The sequence below is a fragment of the Cervus canadensis genome, chromosome 3 (assembly GCF_019320065.1).
Source record: "Cervus canadensis isolate Bull #8, Minnesota chromosome 3, ASM1932006v1, whole genome shotgun sequence".
NCBI lineage: Eukaryota > Metazoa > Chordata > Mammalia > Artiodactyla > Cervidae > Cervus > Cervus canadensis.
Window position 1 is genome coordinate 22776369 of NC_057388.1, and position 17955 is coordinate 22794323.

Genomic DNA, 17955 nt, shown 5'->3' on the forward strand with positions numbered 1-17955 from the left:
TCACTTGCTCAGTTGTGTCCGACTCTTTGAAACCCCATGGACCACAGCACACCAGGCCTCCCTGTCCATCACCAACTCCCGGAGTTTACCCAAACTCATTTCCATCGAGTCGGTGATGCCATCCAACCATCTCATCCTCTGTCATCCGCTTCTCCTCCTGCCCTCAATCTTTCCCAGCATCAGGGTCTTTTCAAATGAGTCAGTTCTTCACATCAGGTGGCCAAAGTACTAGAGTTTCAGCTTCAACATCCGTCCTTCCAATGAACACCCAGGACTGGTCTCCTTTAGGATGGACTGGTTGGACCTCCTCACATTCCAAGGACTCTGAAGAGTCTTCTCCAAAACCACAGTTCAAAAGCATCAATTCTTCAGTGCTCAGCTTTCCTTATAGTCCAACTCTCACATCCATATGTGACCACTGGAAAAACCATAGCCTTGACTAGACAGACCTTGTTGGCAAAGTAATGTCTCTGCTTTTTAATATGCTACCTAGGTTGGTCATAACTTTCCTTCCAAGAAGTACATGTCTTTTAATTTCATGACTGCAGTCACCATCTGCAGTGATTTTGGAGCCCCAAAAAATAAAGTCAACCACTGTTTCCCCATCTATTTCCCATGAGGTGATGGGACCAGATTCCATGATCTTAGTTTTCTGAATATTGAGCTTTAAGCCAACTTTTTCACTCTCCTCTTTCACTTTCATCAAGAGGCTCTTTAGTTCTTCTTCACTTTGTGCCATAAGGGTGGTGTCATCTGCATATCTGACGTTATTGATATTTCTCCCAGCAATCTTGATTTCAGCTTGTGCTTCATTCAATTCTTTAAACACATTTCAAATGAAAATATTCTAATTCTTATATTGAGTAACATACTTTCTATGAATATCTTCACTTGGTATATGGTATATAATACATGCTTAAGATTTTTTAACTTGTTGAAAGAACAAATTATGTATATACTTGTATAAATATATCTAATCACAGTAGCATAATGTTGACTGTTATATTCTAAACATTCATATATCCAGTCCAATACAGAAACCTTTATCACTAATCTACTTAAAACTGCACTTTCAAATTAATGAAAAATATTCATTTTTAATAGTTACTGTCTTCTCTTTAAAAAAAAACAGTTTCTAACTAAAGTTTGACTTTTAATAATTTGTAGCTTAAGGAGTTTGAGCACATGTATTTGCTTTCCTTTCTTGTAGGACCCCACTTAAAATCACAGTAAAACAATAACAACAAAAACAACAACAATAAAGAATACACTCATAACAGTGAAAGAAATTAAAGAATTTTAAAAGAACAACAAAAAGTGGATGTGGAAAATGAATTTTGTGGCAGTTGGGTGGCCTAGATACCATAACATAACTTGTCCTGAAAATAACTAAAAATGCTGCATACAGTGTACACAGCATCAGCTGAATGTGTGAGTATGCTATAAAGAGATAAGGATTATGTGAAGCAAAAACTTGGCTTTACCTTGAAGATATTTGTTAAACCCAGGTAATCTTGAACTACAGTTTTCAAGATTTCACGTCATGAGAAACATAAAATAAAGCCCAGAGCCAAGCCAATATGGACCTCTTACAGATGATTTTCCTATGGCTAGACATGGCGCCATCTTCTTGATTAATATACAGGTGAGCACTGTCTCCTACAAACCTCCCCGCCCTCACCCCACCCCTCCAACTTCTAATACCACCACCTACATCTTTTCTGCTAATGATAAAAATAAAAAATGCCTGAATTGACACTTGGTGCTGGCAGAGGAAAAAAACAAATTGACTCTCTTTATAGCACTGAGACATATACATTACCATATGTAACACAGATAGCTAGTGGGTAGTGTGGTATAACAGAGAGAGATCAACCCAGTGCCCTGTGACAACCTAGAGGGGTGGGATAGGGTAGGGGGTGAGAGAGGTTCAGGACAGAGGGGACATATGGAAACCCATGGCCGATTCATGTGGTTTTATGGCAGAAACCACCACCACATTGTAAAGCAATTATCCTCTAATTAAAAAAAATTTAACTCTCTTAAGAATTCATAAGTACAAATAGTTTCTCAATGAATTTTACAAATCAATGATATATCATCTAGAATGCATAAGGAATTTTAAGTCATGAATTTATTTTTAAGTGGTCCAACATTAGTAGTAAGTATAGGCAGTCAGAAACTTCGTATCTTTTCCGAGGGATACCAAGCTTACCAAGGCCTTAAAAAAATTCCCAGATAAACTTCCAAAAAATTTGAACTCATACTCAAAATCACCAAACACGTAGGAAATCAAGCACCATGAAGGAAAACCAGAAGAATCAACACATAGCAGAATCAGACAAAAACAGCAACAAGGACAACTGTTAGAAAATGATGATAGACATGGTAGATATTAATCCAACTCTATCAGTAATCACAGTGAATGTCTAAATGCAGCAATCAAAAGATAGAGATTGTCAGAGTGGATCTAAATACAAGATCCTGTATATGCTGTCTATAAGAAAGCCACATTTAATATAAAGATGAATATACACTAATAGTAAATAGATGGAGAAAAATATCCCATAAAAACACTAATCAGAAGAAAGCAAAAGTAGCTATATTGATTTCAGACAGAGCAGAACTCAGCAACACCATCAATCAATGGATTATAATTAACATGTATATATTACTTCATCCAACAAAAAAATATCCTCAAATTTACATGGAAAGTTCACTAAGATAGATGATATTCTGGGCCATAAAACACACTTTTAAAACACAGTTAAAAGGACAGAAATCATTAAATGCCTGCTCTTCGGCACAATGGGATTAAACTAGAAATCAATAACACAAAAGACATTTGGGAAAGACAACTGTATTTGAGGAAAGCCCAAAATATACGGAGATTACACAATATATTTCTGAATAACATATGGGTCAAAGAAGAAATCTCAAAAGAAATTTTCAAATATTTCAAACAAAATGAAAATGAAAATCCAGCTTATCAAAATGTGTGGGGATGCAGAAAAGGTAGTGCTTGGAGGAAAATTTATAGTATCAAATGCATACATTAGAAAGAAGGAAGATTTAAAAGTCAACCATCTAAGTTTCCAACTCAGTGGACTAGAAAAAAAGAGAAAATTAAAACCAACACAAGCAGAAAAAAAAAAAAAAAAGATTTCAGGAGAAGGGGACGACAGAGCACAAGATGACTGGATGGTATTACTGATGATGGGCATGAGTCTGAGCAAACTCCAGGAGATGATGAAGGACAGGGAAACCTGGCGTGCTGCAGTCCATGGGGTCAGAGAGAGTCAAACACGACTGAGCAACTTAACAACAACAAAGAGCATAAATCAATAAAATTGAAAATAAGGAATCAATAGAGAATAAAAATGAAACCAAAAGTTGTTTCTTTTTTTTTTTTCTTTATTTTTATTAGTTGGAGGCTAATTACTTTACAATATTGTACTGGTTTTTGTCATACATTGACATGAATCAGCCATGGATTTACATGTATTCCCCATCCCGATTCCCCCTCCCACTTCCCTCTCCACCCGATTCCTCTGGAAAGACTCAGAGGAATCGGGAAGTTGTTTCTTTAGAAAGATTCACGAATGTATTTTCATTAAAAAAAAAAAAAATTTGTACTGGACTATAGTTGATTTTGGAGCTTCCCTGGGGGCTCAGTGGTAAAGAATCCACCTGCAGACACAGATGTGGGTTTGATTCCTGGGTCAGGAAGATCCCCTGGAGAAGGAAATGGCAACCCACTCCTGTATTAAAGCCTGGTGGGCTACAGTCCATGGGGTCACAAAAGAGTAGGACATGACTTAGAACTAAACAACAATAGTTAATTTAAAATGTTGTGTTAAGTGACTAATAAAATTGATAGGCTTCTATCCAGACTAAGAGTAAGAGAGATATATATTCATCAGAAATGAAAGAGGAAGCATCAGTACAGATTCTGTGTACATTTAAAGGGTAATAAAGGAATACTATGGACAACACTACTCCCAACAGTTTGAAAACCTAGATGAAATGGACCAATTCCATGAAACACAGTTTGCCAGAATTCACACAGAGAGAACTGTATAATCTGAGTAGATTTATATCTATTTTAAAGAAATTGAGTCAATTGCTAACAGCTTTCAAAAGCAGAAAGCACCTGGCCCAGGTGGGTTCACTGGTAAATATTTCCAAACAGTTAAAGAAGAAACTATACCAATTTTCCATTATCTCTTTCAGATGACAGAAGCAAAGAAAGTTACTTCCTAACTCACTTTTGAAGGTACCATTACCATAATCTTGAAACAAGACAAAGACCTTAAGAAAACTAAAGATCAATATTTTTCATGAACATAAATGCAAAAATCCTCAAGAAAATATTAGCAATTTGAATTCAACAATGTATTAACAGAATTATACACCACAACAAATTGGGATTTATCCCAGATATGCAAGGCTAGTTTCGCTTTTGAAAATCAATATAATCTACCACATCAACAGACTGAAAAAGAAAAATTACATGATTTTATCAATAGACACATAAAAAAGCATTTCACAAAAATAACACCCATTTATGATAAAACTGTCAGTGAGTGAGGGGGTGAACATCCTTAACTTAATAAATAATCTACAAAAGAGCCCACAGCTAATATCACACTTCATGGTGGTTATTTACTCCTAAAAGTTGAAAACATATCCAGACGAATACCTGACACATATGTGCATAGAAATTTATACATAATTTCTAGAACATGGAAGCAACCATGATGTCCTTCAGTAGGTGAATGGATATACAAACTACAGTACATTCAGGCAATAGATCATTACTCATTACTAAACAGAAATGAGTTATCAGGCCATGAAAAGACTTAAATGTGTATTACTAACTCAAAGAAGCCCATCTGAAAAGCCTACATACTATATAATTTCAGTTATATTGCATTCTGGAAAAGGCAAAATTATGGAGATATAAAAAGATCAGTGGTTACTATGAGTTGAGGGAGAACGGGGAATAAACAAAGCACAAAGGATTTTTAGGCTGCTGAAAATCCTCTGTGTGATAACATAATGATGCCTGTCATTAAACACTTGTTGAAACCCATAGAATGTGCAAAACCAAGAGGGAACCACAGACGTTGGGTCATTATGATATGTTAATATAGATTTATCAATTGTGACAACTGTTCTAGTCTGGAGGGGATGACGTTCATTAACAGGGGAGGCTGTGCATATGTGAGGCCGGGGTCTATGGGAAATCTCTATAACTTCCCCTCAATTTTGCTGTGAACCTAAACTGTTCTTAAAAAAATAATAGTTTTTTTTTAAGAGTAGGCTTAGGGAAATAAATGTTTTAGATTAAAAATAAAAACAAGTAGCAGAACACAAAATTAGAACCTCCAAGTAGCTGCCTCTTTGGAGCAGGACTGTGGGTAGAAAAAAGATGTGGATTAGAGAACCACTGTTTTTCATTATAAACCTTCCTGTACTAGGTGATCTTTTTCCTATTAAAATGAACCACTTTCATCTAAACTGATGGATGGATAAATAAATAACACAAAACCGATATAAAATGACTCTTGTGCAGAACTTATATCATTCATGTAATTAACTAGTGGCTGCCCAACCTTATCTCACATCCTCCGCTCCACATTGTTTTTGCTTCTTCATCAATAGATGCTATCCCATATCATGAGGTACAATGCTATCTCTTCTTCACAGGAAGAGAATCTAATTAAACACTAGAGCTGAGCTGCAGGAAGTTTCTTCTACAGCTTGTGAAATATTTCATAATCATCACTACACGTCAGCTGAGCTGCACGTCCATCATGGGGAGGACCAGAAAGAGGCCACTGAAAGTCCCTGGGATCATTCGAGCTAATCTGTAGCCAGAGCACAGTTGGAATTTAGAGATCCCTCCAGGGCTTCAGAGATGGCAGCTCAGCCATCGGAAGAGCAGTATGCCCTAACTGGAACACACCCACGGACAAACACGTCCCCTGGTGAGGAAGCACATGCCTCTTGGGTGCCTTGCCACCCATGCCATCAGAAGGGCACAGCTCCCCAGACTTTGTTGGGGCTTCCCTGATGGTTCAGTGGTAAAGAATCTGCCTGCCAATGCGGGGGACACAGGACACACAGGTTTGATTCCCTGAACTGGGAAGATCCCCTGCAGGAGGAAATGGCAGCCCACTCCAGTGCACTTGCCTGAAAAATCCCATGGACAGAGAGGCCTGGTGGGCTAAAGTCCATGATGTCACAAAAGAGTTGGACACAACTTATCAATGAAACAGCAGCATACTTTCTCAAAGAGCATAAACTCATCAAGGGGCCAAATGTATTCTCTTCCTCCAACAACTGAAAGAAGGAAAAAGGAAAGTTCCAGTCTTGTTTTCCTATTGCTAGTTGTAATTCAGTCTCCCCTCCAATTTTCTTTCCAAGAGACTCCTCCCAATACATAGCAACCCAGTAACATGGAAACCCCAAATCACACCTTTCTAAAACTATCCCACATTGGCAAACAGTGCAGTAGGGAACTTCACTAAAGGGATGAATGATATCCCAGTTTTGATTTTCCTATGTCATCTAACTACCTCTTCACATTTTCCCATGTCTTGTCTTTACTATACATTTTCTAAAGCTTGACTTTATCAGAACTGAATGAATCTTGCATTTCATTTCATCTTCAAAGGTATGCAAAGAGAGAAGAAAGAAGAATTTCACAGACGAGGTTTCCCCAAAAGCACAGATCGGTAAGAAATCATTGCCAACCTCATGATGAAACATGTTTATAGGTTTGGAGTATTAAATATATATTAGCACAATATAATCACTGCAGTGACAACCACAAATACATCAGAATTCATGTTTCACTTCACTGGACCTGCGTATGCTTTCCACTCTCACACAAAGAGCAGACTTTCAAAGAGCAGTTCATCTACACCTGAACCGTAAATAGCACACCTTGGCATTTAGCAACAAAATTATGTTGGCAAGATATGGTATTTTCTCTCGTGCATTTTAAAGTGTGTCTGTGCATGGAGGACAGGTCTGCCCTTGCACACACATAGAGATGAAGTTAACATACTCACATACACGGCGTGGACACTGGTCTTTGTGCTGTTAGGCCAGTACACATGTGTTCCGTTGGCTCGGGCTCATCATTTCCTGTTCCTCTGCCTGCCACACTCTCCTGCAGTTAGCAACATGCTTCGCTCCTGCCACAATTTTACAGTTTGCTTACATTTCACTCTCCTAGGGAGGTGTTCCCAGATCACTGAATTTAAAATTACGGTTCCTTCATCCCAGCAACACCACAGGCTTCTCCCCTGTTGTACTGTATTGAATGGGCTTTCCAGGTGTCACTAGTGGTAAAGAACCTACCTGCTAATGCTAGAGATGTCAGAGACAGGTCAGATCCCTGGGTCAGAAGATCCCCTGAAGAAGAGAATGGCAACCCACTCCAGTTTTCTTTGCTAGGAGAATTCCATGGACAGAGGAGCCTGGTGGGCTACAGTCCATAGGGTTGCAAAGAGTCAGACACTGAAGCAGCTAACACACACACACACACACTGTATTGAATATCTATAACGTACTTATTTCCTTTGTTTTCTAACATCGCTGTGCCTGACACATCAAGATGCTCAAAGCCTTTTTTTTTTTGAATACTTGAATGTATATGAAAATGATGCCAAGGATGTCAGCTTGGTATCCTAGTAAATTTGAAAGTGTCAGTTTTCCACCATATCAGTGGAACTATATGTTCTTTCTAATTGCCAGTTTTTTTTTTTCTTAAGAGATTTATTAGCTTCCCCCATTTGCAACTGTTCTCACTGGCCTTCTAGTCTGTCTTCAACCAGTGTTTATTTGACATTTCCTAGTTTACTGAAGACTACCTCAACAAAGAGGGGTTTTCCAAGCAAAAAAATTCCCACCAAAAAAAATCAACTCTGCTACAGTTAAGAAGTGAAATTCCGGAGAGAGGTCATTAGATTAAAAAATGGAAGGGAATAAATGTATACTTACATTGAAAAAAAAAAAAAAGAAGTGAAATTGCCACAGGAGGTCATGTAAACAAAGTGAAACGTATCTGGGGATTACAGGCAAGTGGTCCACCCAGGAGGAGAGAGAAATTGGACTGCCCAAGGAGCCCCTGCTCCCCTTCCTCAGAAGAGATGTCTCTGCAGGGGTCCATCTACCCCCACTCAACAGGCAATCATCTTCCAGGATAGCCATTTGGACACGTGGCTACTTTCCAGTCACTTGAGACGTTCTCCAGCAACTGTGTCCTGAGATGTCTATGGCGTAGGTATGATTTCAGAAGATGGATCTGCCTGAAGGATTTCTTGCCTGGACTTGGCTGGGACTTTTTTCCATCTATTCTAACTTTTTTTTGGTCTAGATTTTTATGAGTATTGAATAATAAGAGTATTTTAAATGTCTCTAGTAGCTGAGATCAAGTCTTAGACAAAAGACTTCTAAGACTGAAATATAAATAGAGAAGAGTTCAGGATGACATCATGGTGTGTGCACACCAGAAGTGACCACAAATAACCTACAATAACCTTTAAAATTAGTTTTTTCCTGACTTCATAAAACAATATTTTATTTGGCAGGCACATATTGGCAAACTCTTTCAAAAGCTCTGTTTGTTTTCTGTATCCAGGAAGACACAACCAGTGTTTTCATATAGGTTTCCTTCTATGCTGTGGTTTTGCCATTTTCTGCTTCTTTATGAGCGGCGGTTGCAGCATATTTTTCTTTGAGACGTTTATTAAGGGTAACAAGGACATGAATGAAAAACCATCCTTATAACAATACAGGGTGGGTTTCTGCTTCCACACGCAGTGCTGACCAAATCCAAAGGACAGAAGTTGAATATATCAACAGCGATACAGTTGCTTTATCCTGAGGTTATATAATAATATGCAGCTGGATAAAAATATAGTATATTGCAGGGAACCAGTCCATGTGTCCTTTGATGTGTTCATGGAACCCAAGGTTAGAAAGAGAATGTTGCATCATGACCTAGTTTTTAAAAAAGGGGTGGGGGGGGGTAATAAAACTATCCAAGACAAACTGAGGTATAAGAGAACTTCAAAGTTATCTCATGGGTATGCCGATTGTTCTAGTTTTTAAAAAATGTTCCTATTGCAAAAAAGTGATATTTCCCCTCAATATTTGAACAGGAAATCCTTCTGAATCTGATTAACTCCATATCACTCAGGTTTTCAAATTAATTCATGTCAGTTTTTCAAACTTCTACTATTTCCCAGAAGACCAAGATGAGTGTGTATCAATCCTTTCAGATATAATAAAAGCCAAATTTATATTTCCCAAATAAACAGCACTTCTAGAATAAGTCACCATATTTCATTTTCTTCTTTGGGTTCCTATTAATCTTTTACCCTTACACAGGCAAAAGAGGAAGGTTCCAATAATTAACCTTGTGCTGTTGACCTAACCAAAATTAACTGGCTATGCAACAATTTAGTTGTCCATATAAAAACAGGAAGAGAGATTTCCCCAAGTAACCCTTATTCACCATGAGAAAAACAGCTGGTGCTCTGTCTTTCCATATGAGCCTGTGGGGCATGGATGAAAGGCTGTATATGTCTGATATCCTCTCTTGTAAATGGGTGGTTTTTTTCAGTGGAAGTATGCCAACATTGAGTTCCTGAGAATGAGCCCCTCCTGCCCCACGCCCCCCCCCCCAACCCCACACACACACCGAAAACAGCCTGGTCAAAATATTTAGAATTATATCTTCCTATGAGGAGGTCTGTGAAAATGAACCAAGTTTCCTCACCATGTTACATGAATAATCACTGCAAAATAATAGTGGAAACCTATACCTTGTCCTCCTCCAAAAGGAGGCAAAGATTAATAAGAAACACTGCCTCTGACAACCAGAATCAAAGTTTTCCTACCAGACTTCCCTGCGTCCTGTTTTCCAGTAGTTCTGCTACATTCCCCATAGTACACTGCTGGGAGTTTTGATTTTTTATTTTCGCTACGCATGCTCACACATCTGTTGCACATGTGTGATCAACCGACTCAATTCTTGAGCCAAATGTCCTGTTAAATGGACAGAGTGGGCAGAGCATTCCTTTGAGAGTTAGATTCTGCCTCTGGTGGATTGCCTCCAAATGCAATGGTGTAATAAAGCGAAGAAATCTGCTCATTGGAATTGCATTGAAATGAACTGTGTCCTCCCCTAAAATACCATATGGTCATGATCCCTGGAGGTACGGCACATAACACCTAGGTCTGGCAGACTCCAGGGGAGGGCTGTAAACGTCCCTGCGTAGTCAGCCTGTGAAAGGCAAGAGAGTTGACAAGAAGCATGCCGCGTGAAACCAGAATCCTATCTGATGTTCCTCAATCAACTCGAAATGAAAGAAAGGAAACTGAACAAAGAAACTCTAACAAGTTGTCGTGGAGAAATCCTCCTTCTCCCATTAAATAGCCGTTCTTGGATCTCACCTCCAGGAAAAGTGAAACCGTATGGAAAGAAAACTCTTTCACCTGAGCAGTAGCCAGAGTTTCTTTGCAGCAAATTATCCCAATAAGCCTCAAGTGTACGTCTGCAAAGCAAAAGGCCGTCTTCATAACCAAACCTCTACCAGAGCCAAGAGCAGAGGGACCACGTAACTGGAGACGCTGGGAGTCGTGTCTCTGCTCTGGGTGATGCTCTCGGTGAACCTGACCCTACTGAAGCTGGTAGCTAGCTGGCCACCTGCATGCCAGTCTGTGAGTCCTCTCAAGGGACAACACCCCACCCACCCACCCCACATACAAACACCATTCCTTTTTAGTGGGGAGTAAAAGTGAAGGTAACTTTGATGGTGAGGGACTGATATGTCTGTATGCCAAACAATAGAAGAGAAGAGCCTATCTTATCCTCCACAGCGGTCAGATTAAATAATTTCTATGGTATAAAAATTCAAGTATGGAGTTTAACCACAATAAAACCCCTGTAGCCATTGGTAGTTGTAATATTCTCACCTATATCATCGGTTCAATTCCAGCTTTCATTTGCTTGAAGACAGACACATTTTCCATCAGTCCCTAACCAAATATGTTTCTAGAAATAATATAAGAAATTATCTCAAGACCCAAAGTTACTCCTGCTTGAAATTTTTTCTATCCTAATAATTTGATGATGATATATCTCTGCTAATGGCATGAAAGAATTTCTAAAACCCTAGTTTCTTCTCATCCCTCATTTTTCTTTCTCTAGGAGCTTTAACAATAAAGGTCCATCCATATATCCAAATTTAAATAATGGATTTATATACCTGTTCTTTTATTTTTCATGTCAAATGTGACTTTGTGTTTTGATCTTTACAATTCCCTTGTGATTAATTTTGAGGAAGCTCGGTTATAATGAATTATAACTGAGTAATTCATAGTAATTGAGTATGAGCTATTGAGTAATGAATAGTACTTAGGACATATTAGGGCAGATTTATCTTAAATAAGTCAATAGTAGGAAATTAGTTAATAGTCACTCATTTAATCTTAACTAGAATCCGGCAAGATAAGTAGTACTATTCTCCCTGTATTTTACAGATGAGGAAATTGAGGTTTATCAGGATTTTGTCACAGGGCTAAGGTCTGGAGCAGGCAATTTAGTTGAGGTATAAACCCCATCTTGTGTTTACAGAGCAGTGTTCTGAAATGACTATTACACCATCATGTAGAAGGGCTTTTGGTTTTGTTTTGCTGTTGAGATTCAGACTCTAGAATTGTCATTTCAGACATGTATTCTTCAGATTCTAAGGTCATGAAATGGGAAACACTGATTTACCTCCACAATCTCACAGTATTTTTAGAAACCATCATGTAACTAAATTTTTTCCTTCTTCAAATCTGAATCTTTTCCATGACTAAAGTATGAATCCACTGTGTTTAAATTCTGCCTCTAATAATATCGTCTAAAAAGCTTAACTTTTTTCCCCCCAATCTTATCTTTCATAGAAAAAACAAAAAACAAAAAAAAAAGTTTCGTTAATCTTACCACAAAAGTCATCTTTTTTCCTTACTCTCTAAAGGAAGGTACTTTGCCAAAAGTAGAGAGTATAAATACACAAATAGATTTGATTTTAAAATATTTTCAAAGAACTAAGTGTGTTTAATTGAAGTTTTCCCACCAGTAAGGCCTTTTCCTCTCTGAATCATTTTTGCTTGAGGATCTCTATGAACATTGGAATCACAAAAAATGGCTCTTGGAAATCATGCAACAGGCAGCTGACATTTCCACTGATACCCATATTTCAGAATAATCCCCATAATATTAACACAGATGTTTCTTTTTTTCATTAACTGTAGTATCTTCAAATTTGATACTGAAACACCAAATAAATGTCAGTTCTTCTTTGTTGTTGATAAAGACATCAGATTCTGAAGCAATACTCCATTCATATATTACAACCCTGTTTATTGTTTCAGCAGAGGAGTTCTGAGTGCAAAGTGTGTGGGAAGAATATTTATCTTATTTTTACAGATCAGAGAGCTGATGCATACAGATTAAATTCTATTTATGAAGTCAATGAAAATATCAACAGAACTGTGATGAGCCAAGTCTACATTCCACAGAAGTCTAAAAATAAAGTGGATTTTCAAGTCATAAGTAACTAGAATTTTGAAACATAATGTAAAATTAAAGAATTAATATATTCATGCCTTTCATTTCAGCCTTAGTCTAGGCCATCGATATTTTATCAGACTCACAGGAAATTCCCAGCACAGCTTGCCAACTGATCTAAATGCATGAAGTCCAAAGGAGTCATATATGTGCATATATATAAATATATATATATATATATTTTAATTTAGAGGTTGTATTTCTCTAAAATGCATAGAATCATCTTTGCCCAGTAAATATAAAAGTACTATATTTGCTTTTAGTTGGGGACAAGACTGCAGAAACACAAATTCTCACACTTCTCAGCTCAGTTCTAAAAGCAATGCTCTGGCCATGTTAATAATGCTAATTGTCCAGGATGTAAATTTGGGTATAGCTATATTTCTTTTTGGATGTTTGGTATCTGTCTTGTAATCTGATTCTTCACGATCCCCATAGGAAAGTGGGCATTCATATCAATACTCCCTCTCTCTCTTTTGCTGATTTTAAATGGTAGCGAAAAACAGATAGCAGTCTCTACCTATATTAGCATCTCCAAGAATTTGAGAAATAAGTTCCTCTTCAGACCCAGAATCATGGTCTGATCGTATTCTCTAAAATTATTTCTGCAGTTTCACATCTGAATTAAAATGAAGAAATGAACCGGAGAGAGGGAGGAGGGAGGAAGCATAGAGGAGAGGCAGAGGGAGACAGAAAAGCAGACAAGCTCAGAATCAGAGCTGCGAAGACTAGGCTCAGACAGCTGTCGCAGAGCCTTTGCAGTCCAACTGCTGTTTCTCCAGTCAGCATACAGAGTGCCGCGTGTGAAAACACTCGTGTATAAACAGGAATTTGAGCTCGGCAACACTCCTGCTTACTTTCTCTTCCTCTCCCCTCCCTTCCCAAAGTCCTTTTACTTCCTAATCTGCCAAATGAAATGCTAAATCAGGAGCAATAGCCTACAATTAGCCTTTTCAATTAAAATGGGGAGTTCAAAGTTGACTCCAGAGTGAGTAATTGCTTTTGAAAACCACAACCAGCAGGCAGCTGCCAGATTATTACAACAGTTTATTTAACCTCAAAACATCTGATCAATTTTATTATCTCAGCAGAAGAGAGATACCCTGGAGCTCCGGGGTCTGAAATATACTACTCATCCGAGATGTCTGAGTGAGAATAAAAATTCCTCCACGCTATAAATATCCTTTTGCCATCACCTTGCTGAGAAAACAAATGCGAGTCATACTTTCTTCATCCGAGGCTAAGAAACTGAAGGCGAAAGCACCCTGCTGTCAGCTGGGGCAAGAGGATGGGGAAGGGGACCAGGAACAGACAATTTACAAAATTACAAGGTTTAAAAACATTCAAACATCCGGCTCTTGATGTTTGGGGTTTTTCATTATCCAGAAAGGAGACACAGAGAGAGGGCCGCCAACCTCAGCGAAACAAAGAATATCACGTTGCGAGCATCCCGGTTTGGCTGCCTCCTCAAGGCCGCCGACCTTATTTTTCTGAACTCCGCTCCGAGGCTCCAGGGATGAAGACGACTAAACGCTGCCTGTTATACACGGGGCCTGGGAAGCCCCCGACCCCCTGCCTCCACCCAGTGAGGCCAGCGCACAAGCAGAATACACATAACCCTCCCGGCCTCCACCCCTGGGGATTTCTCCCAGCCCCTTCTTCCAGACCTAGCCCTCCATCCTCATCTCTCCAGGCCTTCCTCCCGGGCCTTTGGATTTGTTTCCTCACTGCTTCTGCAAGCCCACTGGAGCCCACCGCACTGGACAGGTGGTGCCGACCATCTCACCTTCCCAGCAGCTTTGCTGTGAAGGCCGAGCGGTTAGCACACAGTGCTGAGAGCCGGCCTGGCACAGAGAGGAGTGCTGCGTAAGCTTCAGCCTTTTGCTTTTATCATTTTCTCAAGATTGGACCTGGCCTCCGGGGCAATTCTACCCACTCTGAGGCCCGGCTCTCAGCTCCTGGAACATCTCAGATAGTCTGAATGGAGGGTTCCAACAGCTAGGTACCTGGGCTGATTTGGTGCCGCTACTTTGGGCTCACGTTGCAAGAAAGTTTCGATAAAGTCATGTAGCTTCATTTTTCAAGCAATTTAACCACCTTGAGCAGTGACCCCTAGTTATAGTTATTTCTGAAACACACCATCATTTCCAGCCACAGAGGGGTAGCTAGACACTAATTTTCATCACTGAATTTGAGGAATATTAATATTGAATCTTTTCTGCCCATTCTAGGAACTGGCAAGTTCAGAGGAAAACAACATTCAAAGAACAAGTCAATTTAGGAAATGTTCATGGGAAATAAACCACTCATTTCAACAAAAAGGCACTTCAGTATCCAAAAAATCCTGAAAGCACAACCTCACTACTTATTCTTTGAATTTTAGATGATTGTGTTTTGATATCTATTCCCCAATCCCATTTGACTTTTCCTTTTAGAACCATGTTAACATATTTGATACCTTGAACTCCTAGGAATTCTTGTATAATAATGTTTTGTATATATTTTAATATGAAGTGCATTGATTTCTAACCTAATAATCTATCAAGGTTACTGATTTATAAAAATTTGATTCATTTAAAAAATTATTTTATTCATTCCACCCAGAGTTCTCACAATATATCATGTTATTTGCTGTACATCTAGTTTGTTGCTTTTAATTACTACAGAGTACTCTAGAGTGGGTGCTCAAGTCATTTTTACCTCACAACTCAATTCCTGCTATTAATTAACAACAAAATTATTAACATCCAATAGTTTATCTCATATATGATCAACCTGATCTAAAGTCACACAAATTTTACTAATTCCCTGACAGGATTTTTTTTTTTAAACTCCAATCTTAAGCTTTCCACCTGAATTATCAAAATAAATGTTCTTTCACTTTCTAGTGAAGAAATACTCAGATAAATTAGCATTTTTTGTTCTGAAATCTGATTGTTGGCAATCAACCTGTTTTGTTGATAAAAGTAAACACCCTTCAGAGACACGGAGCAATGTTAAAACACAGACATCTTAAAAGCCTTGTGAAACTAGGCCACGAATAAAAAGTAAATAATTAGCCAGCCATGTTTTCGGCATCTATAGTGTTTTAACTACAAAAACGTAGAAAATGCACAAGATTCTAAAGACAATATTCAAATTCCTGCATGGCAGCACTATTTGATATAATGCAATACTGGAGACAATTTAAATGTGAGGAGGAAACCAGAATCTAAATAAAATACAGGTTTTTATGCAATTATAAAAAGGTAATTCCTTAAGTACTGAAACGGAATATCTTAAAAATACATTGTTAGTAAAAAAAAAAAAAAAGGCAGGTCATGGAAGAATATTTTTCATATGATTCCATTTTGTTCAAAAAAAGGCAACAGAAATACACGTGTATAAAAACACATACAAACACATACACATATATACATACTGGTTCGCATGTGTTAGAAAATAAGATTCAAATTGTACCAGAGGGATAACAAAACCTAAGAGGAGGAGAAAAATTGCCTTTTAATGTGTCCTTCAGTATCAGTATTTACATATTACATTTTTGGTTTTTTACAAGTATGTATTAATGTCTTACTAAATTTTTCTAAATATAAATAAAACAAAAGTATAACAAACAAGCCTGGCTTTTGAGGAAGGCTGGATATTGGTTTCATCCACATACAGAGTGATAGAGGCGCTGACCTGGCACATCATTCAGGCATGCAGTGGCAGACGGAAGAAAGAAACAAAACAGCACATCAAGAAGTCACCCCTACCCACGTCACTTATTAGAAGGCAAAGCAGAATCAAAGTGACTGTTTCCACACTGACGTATCACTTGCCAGCATGTGTGTTTTTTAATTGCAATGGAAAAGAAAAAGAATACTCTCATTTTAAATAGAAGTAACATTTTTCAATGAACTAGAGAAGTTAGGAAAAGTACATTTTGTGACCAGTGATGCTGACAGTAAGGCGATTTTTAAAAAAAATCTGTTAGAAATGCATTTCAAGACGCTAAGAAACTAAAATATATTTGAAATATACATGTGCTTCTTTCTTCTTGAAGAAGATTATGTAAATCCTAGTTTAGAATATATTTTACCAATAAAAGGCTGATATCTCAATTTTTCATACATATTTTACTTTGGAACTTTTGATGTTTTAATGGTTAATGTTTCAAAATAAATTATATTTTTAAACTTTATCTTCTAATATTCAAACATGTAAAGTTCAAAACAGAAGTTGGAGACTAATGTCAAAACTTAATATTTTAAGTTATTTACAGAAACTTGAAAAAACTTAAACAGAAATATGAAAAAAAGAGGTAAATGCAAATGCAAAACCATCTATACTGGAATGAGAATGAACATGCTTTTATCTCTGAAAAACAGACATTTTTAATTTTTCTAAGACAGGCAGGCTTCATTCTTTAAGAATGAAACATTTGATTTTGATTCTGTGTAATTATATCAATTGTCCAGCAAAACATTTTACCTTAAATGTCTGGGAAAGCTATAACAGAAAGTGGTAGACTACAAGGAAAATATGGAATTATATCCATGGCAAATAAAACAACAATAACAGGCCTAACAAAATGTTCTACTCCATGTAGAACCAAGATGTTTTACACTGATAACCACAAATAAGTGATCTGGATTCTATTTTCACCAGTCATTTAAAATTGTGAATTCTTTACCTACACAAATAAAAATATTACCGTTAGATACTATATACTGCACTAATTATTTATGAAGAAAATTTTCCTTGCTTATCAAAATGTTCCATAATATTTTAATGAGAAAAACATTTTTAAAAGTATGAAACAGATTCTAGATATTTGCACTTGACTCTTGCTCTGCTGGTGGTGCTGCTCAGAAGGAAAGCAGCAACGCAAAGGGTGTATTTACGATGTTATACTCCCTCTGGTGTTGGAGAAGAGAACGGCAGCCGACTCCTTGCCTGGGAAATCCCAGGGACAGAGGAGCCTGGTCCGGTGGGCATTTTTTTAAAGGGAAAGTTCAGCTATCTCCTTACACACTCCAGTGCATTGTGAGCTTCAGGGTTCGCCTGATCCTCAGCGAGATGGGTCTTTGCACATTATTGTCAACCATGCCTGCGAAACAGGAACCTCAGAGGCACCCAGATCATGTCTGACCTGTTTCATTCCCTCAAGAAAGCTACTGTTTCTATCTTGGGATAACTGTTGCTAGCAAGTTACCTTTCTATCAGAGCAGATTCCAGTCTTTCCATCATGCACTTTTAGACCTCTTGAAGAAATTGTAAGAGTTTACTCCCTTTTCCATTTTGCCCATCATAAATTCATAAACTATCTCACC

The 17955-nt window shown here is 37.9% G+C and overlaps 1 protein-coding gene and 1 long non-coding RNA gene across 3 annotated transcripts in view; one reads left to right on the forward strand and one right to left on the reverse strand.

Moving 5' to 3' along the window:
* The window catches only part of CRPPA (CDP-L-ribitol pyrophosphorylase A), a 397343-nt gene that overhangs the window by 6387 nt on the left and 373001 nt on the right, over nucleotides 1-17955 (reverse strand). The gene's annotated exons all lie outside the window — the stretch shown is intronic.
* Nucleotides 1361-15644, forward strand: LOC122438166. The gene is made up of 3 exons (XR_006268469.1): nucleotides 1361-1645; nucleotides 6683-6743; nucleotides 14872-15644. It is a non-coding gene; the product is annotated as an uncharacterized LOC122438166 (long non-coding RNA).